Genomic DNA, 6,990 nt, shown 5'->3' with positions numbered 1-6,990 from the left:
ACGCCGCTTTTTAGAGGAAACAAATTTGACAATTGTATATACAAAAAGTTTGTTTTTTTTTTATTTTGCTATTGACGAACACTTTGTCTTTCCGTCCGAAGCAAATTTTTTAAGGCGTTTGAATTGCTCTCTAATAAAAAACCTTCTTCTGTTTTTTGCCCTTGCCGTACGTAGTGGATGATATCAAGTTTGATATCAAGTTTATCGAGAATTTGAGTTTTATTTAGATTTGAAGCTCATATAATAAAACAATTGTTCTCGGATTGCAACAACCAAAACTATAGCACAAAACTATTACTATTTTTTAAGATGACTCGAAAATTTTTTTATTTATATTGACAGGTATAAAGCATAAAAAACTTTCTTGCTAATTTAGTGCTACCACATAGAGAAACATGTGAAGAAGAAAATTGAGCTTTAAATTGAAATATTGTTTTTTTTATACTCATGTTTTTGTTCTTTTTAAAGCTATTGAAATTACAATGTTTGAAAGCATCAGACTGTTCTTTCTCAATTGTGTAACACATTTTGTTTCATCGTTAACAGAACACGTCAGTAATCATGAGTTCACTCAGTTAGCGAAAATTGCATTTTTTTGTTTTTGTATTTGCTCAGGTTTTATTCCAAGACATGGCTTGCTATTTTTTTTAGTTATTAATCAAACAGATTGATTAGTTTTACTGAGTTTGCAGCTTGTTCATACCACTCTATACATTCATTTTTCTTCTGCATGCTATTTAAGTCCATCGTTTTAAGAAAACACCGTTTAGGGGTTTTACTGAAAACACGTGTCTCGCAACAACTCTTCCCTTAATGATTTTTGGGTTCGTCTGTGGTTATCTAGATGAATAATGATAACATTATTGCTTTATTAAATCTATTTGAATTTCTACGGCCATATTTAGCATTTTTTTACCCAAATGTTCTGGCTGGGAAAAATAGAGAGTATCAAAAACAGTTAACGGTAAACCAGTCATCAATTTGATTTTAGAATTGTTAAAAAAACTTGACTTGTTGAAAAAATTTCTTGAAGAGTTGCAGAAAAAGACTAATGGAGCTTAATAAAAATCGTCTTCAATGCAAAGGAATTCAAAACTGAAAGGTTTTACCGCGAGTTTTAGGAAAATTTTTTAATAGTATTCATTATATTTTAACTAAATGCAACTGAATGTTTAGTAATTAAAGTTTATTGAGGTTTTAGGCTTTTCTGAAAACTCAAAAATTTTTTCCGTGTTGTTTCTGTTTTGAACTCCAGCTAAATAACTTTGTCTTTTTTCCTAATAGATAAAAACATTGGTTTGTGCTAAAACAAACATTTCTGGAAAAAATCATTTTTGTTGTATTGGTTTGATATATGTTATTGTTTCTAATGCGAATGTGGGAACGATCTCTGCCCTGCACAGAACAAGCGAGCCTTCTTGTGGACCATTGTGATTCGTTATATGGTTGTTAACATTTATCAGAACGGGAATGGAGTTCTTCAAATATGCATCCAAGAGTTTGCAATCATCGACTGAAATAAACATAGATGTGTTTCCCAGTCAAGCCGTAAATATACAGTTGTGTGAGTTTTCTCAGCAACGCAAGGACACGAATGGGCCAGTTTTCCAAACTTTGATTTTTTTTGGAGCCAGCATTTTCAGAAAATTTTAAAACTTTATTAACTTCGAGGAGTAAACCTCTTTCATTCAAGAACCATCTCGTTTTTTTTAATCCACTGTTAACCGTTTGCAATTCTTGTGGTCATTTTGCACTTAAATCATTATTTTCCGAAAAGCACGCATTATATACATATTACATATTACGCATTATATTCATTTTACAGAGAACACCTTTGTTATTATCTGATCATAGATTGCTTTGAATTTTCGAGCACATTATTTTTTTAATGAACAGAGGCAAACAACGTGGGTTTTGTTGATACTGCAGCAAATGATAATTTGATTACTTTTGGGACACGCGTCAGATGTCTGTTGCTATAGTGCCTTGTGTATGATAAGAATGAGGCTGATTTAATAATACATTCAAGTCAAATGGGCGCCATCGATGACCACCCCGAAGGCCCAAGAAACAAGAGGGTTGTTTGGTACATTGCTGTGAGCGAAAGCAGAATCTTAACAAAAAGAACTGCAATGTTTGCAAGAATAGAAGACGCTTCGAGGGTAATTCAGATTCCGAATCACAAGAACGTCATTTACTGTGTTGAAATCTACTGTATTTTTGTTCAAGTTAGTATGTTTTTCATTTTTAGGGGGATGCGGGAGGAGGGAGTTGTTGGTGTTGTTGCTGAGCGCATCAGAATGTGTTTGATGGTCACGGTAAGACTATAATGACTAGAAAGCGCGGGCAGTGGTGGGGGGGGGGGGGGGTTGAAGTCGGTAGCTGGGGGCCTTCCAAAGACAACAAAGAGAGAGGAACAACACAATGGCTTGACTGATGACAACTATCTATCACATCAAAAAAGCTCATTTGGACGAGCGATATCTTAACCGACATTTCATCTTGCGCTCTTTTTTCAAGGTCACACAGTCTTTTCATGTTGATAAAAACAAAGAAATTTTTGAGAACAAACTAATTTTTAAGCTGCGATTTCAAAATAAGATTTTGGTCTCCGATTTATGGAGGAATGGAGATAGACAGATACACGCAATGATTTTCCATAATATCGTCAGCAGACATTTATGAGCTGAAGTCAATAAACTTTAGACAAATCCTAGACAAATAAACGCCATTCGTAGCCAATAGTGCCCTAACAGTGCAGCTTACCCTGACACAATGCGGGTGGGTATAAAGGGACCACGTTAGAGCCTCCCACCAAACCTTTCACACTTATGCAGTCGCTCATTTTGTGACTAAATTATTTTTGCCTTCAGTTCAATTAACGCAAGTGGGCAAACAGCTAGTGGTTACAGAAAGACGGGCTGAAGAAGAGAGAGAGAGAGAGAATAGAGAGTGAGAAAAATGGCGTTTAGGTTTAATGCCCGTGTGTAGAGGCATTGGAGGATGTGACGTGGTATGATTAGTTGAAAATGAAAGGGGGCTATGACGCCGGTCGCTTTGTTTACAGGAAAGCAGAACTGTAAAGGGAAATAGCACTAAAGCCCATAGAGGTAACTGCTTGTTGTTTATTAAAAAGTTAGCACAACTAACTAGGTATAACTACCGATAGCTGGGCTACAAACACCACCGCCATCACTACCATTGTCACTACAAATAGCAGTATAAGCACACCACTAGAAATGGTGTAGCATTAGAAGAGCATTGAATGATACTGGGAAAATCTTTATGCAATTGGATGGATGTTAGAGGTGTTCCTCTCATTGGGCTCAGGAGGAAACAGCCGACTGAAATCTTAGAAGACAAAATTAGTAACCAACTTGCTCACAACTGGTCAATCTTTCATCTTTGTCAAAGTTACAGTAATCCAAATTCAGAAAAAGAGTAGTTTTTGTGTAGATAAAATACGTTCAGAGATATCGTTGAAACTTAAACTAACTGTTTTTAGAAAAAGATTCATGTTTGAAATTTAAAGCCGGAGAGATGCTATCCAATGCCCGCAAATTTGGCGAATTTTGATTATATGAAGTATGAGTGATATTCTCACGTATGTGATTTTTCGTTTTGTTCACTAATTTTGTCGGCTAATTTGCATGTCGACCATTAGGAGGGCCACGACCCCTCAGAATAGTCAGTGCTAATGTTAGGATGGGATGGCAGTGATGGTGTGTGTGTGTGTGTTATGGTGGTGGTAGTTGTAAGTAAAAAGTATGGCAATTGAGCATTGAGCAACAACAAGATGGAGTGAGGTTGCCACGCAAGGAGAGCATTTTTGTTATTACAGTTAGATAGATATAAGTTAGTAATGTTTTCTCTATACAGCCCATTTGCAAACTTTTCCCCCTCTCTCCCTCTCTGCCCTTTTAGCTCCACAACTATCTCCCTCACTTTTTCATCCTATAACATCCGTCGACCAGTTAGCTATATCTCAATTTGAGGTAGATATTGAATTAAATTGAAAATAGGATGAAATTAAATTGCAAAAACACTCTTTCTCTCTCTCTCTTTTTCTCTCTCTGGCTTTTTCTATTTGGCTCTTTTTATCCAAAAGGGGACATCTTACACATCGTAACTATTATTACAACCTTTGTTATTTACAACTTTGTTCACATAAACACTGGGAACAATTATTTCCACTCATCTTTTTTACAATTCCATCATCTTAATAACATTTTACTCCCCCCCTCCCCCCTGCCACTAACACTTCGTCCTTTGAAAACCTCTCACCATTTCTTGTTGACTTCTATTTTCCAATAGTTATAACTCAATCTGGTTAACTTGTTAATAGCTCGAGTGCTTCATAGATTTGCCATTTGCTGGTCAACACCACTAAAATAAAGAAATAACCTTAAACACAAAACGTAAAACATACTAAAAGCAACCTTTGTGAAACTAAAGGGTATTCATTCTTGCATTTATTGTTCCGACCCCACTTGTGGGGGAAGGAACTATATACTCAAATGGGTTTTTTTTTTGTTCAGTGAATTTTGGCCGATCGATATATTCGTCGTAGAGAAATGTGAGTGGTATCATTAAAAAGCTGGTCCAGCGTAGAATTCAAAAGTAAAAAGATTTTTTTGAATTTCGTTTTTTTCGAGGAGTTATCGAGGATTGAAGTTTTGTGTGAACAATGGGATCTTTAGCATGATTGTTCACTTTTAGTACAATTTTCTTCAAACTAAGATCTTTTTTACGAAAACATTAATTCAAATTTCTATAAAAAGAATAAATTTTGAGTTCGTAAAAGTTGAATGCAAGGCGATAGAAAGACTAGTTCTGGTCTCATAGGGAAGTTCACTATCAAAAAAAAATCGAACTCTAATTGAGAGCCCTTTTTTTAATAAAACTTTTCTCTTTTTTGCTTTTTTAAGTCACCTAGAGACAAGTCACATTTTATATCGACGTTCTATTAATGACAAAACTCCTTTATAGTCGAATGAAGCGCAATGAACAAAAAACGTCGTTTTCAAGGAATTGCTCATGTTTTTTTTGGCTTCGATTCTGAGTTTTCGTAATTTTGAATGAAATTTTGAATTTCTTTTTGAAGTTTTACTATTTTTTTTGGAGTCCTATGGTAGGGATTCATTGACTAACAGTGCAATATGTTCCATAATGAGCATTAAGTGAACATGTCTATTTCATTGAGGGGGCGGCTAATGGCTGTTAAGACTTAAAAAATAATTTTTCGAATTTTTTTTTGAATATTAAAGAATCATAATCTTATTATAGTGAATTGTAAGTCAGTCCAGGGGTGAGAGCACCCTCTTCCTTCCTACTGCAACCAAAATTAAACTGGTTAGCGGTTTTATCTTCTATCTATTGGTTATATGACTTCAATGACAAAAAATTTCAATTTTTTAAATTTTTTTTTGGATTTTTACGTATTATTGGTTACTTTTGAAATCTTATCACATTATCCAAATATTGACAGTTCCCATTAGCTTAAAAACGATGTTCTGTGGATGACCAATAAAAATTTTAAACAAAAATTTATGGTTTAAATGGCTTCGACACGTTCTTCTTGCACTTTTCTACTGATTTTTTGGTTTTCTCCTGTTTTTTTTTGTTGTTTTAATAGTCATTATACTTACTGTGATCTCATAATGAATACCTATGCATGACAAACATAAATGTACTGCCACCGGGGCATCTTTGAGCGTTTTTATTGACTTCCGTTGAAAGCTATTGAATTTAATGTCTGTTAAAATAAAAATCATTTTTCGAAAATTTTATTTGAACAATAACAATTCCTAAATTTTTCTTGAACTGTTAGTGAGTTTCAGTATTGACTGGACCCACTTGCTTTTTACTGCGACTAAAAATATTCTGTTTAGCTGTTTTATCTTCTAGCTATTGGTTATATGACTTCAATGACAAAGATTTCAATTTTTTTAAATTTTTTTTTGGATTTTTTGAATTATTGGTCACTTTTGAACTCTTTATCACATTATCCAAAGATTATTGTAATCCAATTGGCTTAGAGAGGACGTTCAGTGGATCACAGAGAAAGTTTTCAGAGAATAGCTAATGGTTTAATTGTCTTCGACACTTTCTTCTCGCATTTTTCTACTGAATTTTAGTTTTTGCTGTTTTTGTTATTGTTTTCTGTCATAAGACTTATTGTGATGTCTTTTTAACTATCTATGCATGACAGACATCATTTTCCTCCCTATGGGTTATATCTGAGCATCGTCATTGAGCTCCGATGAAAGATTGAGTTTACTGGCTGTTAAGGGTTTAAAAATAATTTTTCGAAACTTTTTTGAAATTCAACCATTCCTAATATTTTTTCGTGAATACTCTTGGTCATTGTTGGTTCTAACAGAATCCATTTCCGTTCTACTATAGCCAAAATTAATCTGGTTAGCGGTTTTATCTTCTACCTATTAGTTTTAAAACATCAATGCCACGAGAATTCATATTTTTTTTGGGTACTTTATTTTGTTTTTCGATCCTTTTGAAATCTTATCACATCATCTTACTGCTGAGAGTCCCTATTGGTTTAGGGAAGAAGTTCAACGGATCATAAATAAAGTTTTCAGGGAAGAGCTTATGATTTGAGTTGCTTCGACATTTTCTTCAGGCACTTTTCTACTGAATTTGTGGTTTTTGCCTCTCTCTGTTGTTGTTTTCATAGTCATTAACTTGTTGTAAGGTCTTATTGATGAAATACGATTGGCAAAAAAACTTATTGTCCCCTCGAGGCATCATTTATTGTATATACTGGCTTCCGTTGAAGGCTAATGAATTTAATGGCGTTGATAATACGTGTTTTCCCGCAATTTTCGTGCGTCTAATGTATTTGTTTATATTTGTTGATTTTTTGAAATTATATTGATAAAAAAGGTTTTCCCATTGCTCCTGAAAAATTAATTTAAAATTGAAGAGTGTTTAGTGAAAAGTTCATTTTTTTAATGCCTTCGACCCTTTTGT

General features: G+C 34.1%; 1 protein-coding gene across 4 annotated transcripts in view; it reads left to right on the top strand.

The window, feature by feature from the left end:
- The first annotated feature begins 3,838 nt into the window (after positions 1-3,838).
- Positions 3,839-6,990, top strand: part of LOC142341428 (epithelial sodium channel subunit alpha-like) — a 137,459-nt gene continuing 134,307 nt past the window's right edge. The window contains exon 1 of one of the 4 annotated variants that reach the window (XM_075392466.1): positions 3,839-3,855. The gene's annotated coding sequence lies outside the window, so the exon portion shown is untranslated. Of the gene's footprint in view, positions 3,856-3,905; positions 4,457-6,990 lie in introns of those variants that run through there. The other 3 variants (XM_075392457.1, XM_075392449.1, XM_075392440.1) reach the window with 3 other exon arrangements.

Source organism: Convolutriloba macropyga, chromosome 1 (genome assembly GCF_964194025.1).
Source record: "Convolutriloba macropyga chromosome 1, txConMacr16.3, whole genome shotgun sequence".
Taxonomy (NCBI): Eukaryota; Metazoa; Xenacoelomorpha; order Acoela; family Convolutidae; genus Convolutriloba; species Convolutriloba macropyga.
The sequence above is the reverse complement of the archived record's forward strand: the minus strand, read 5'-3'. Positions and strand labels throughout refer to the sequence as shown.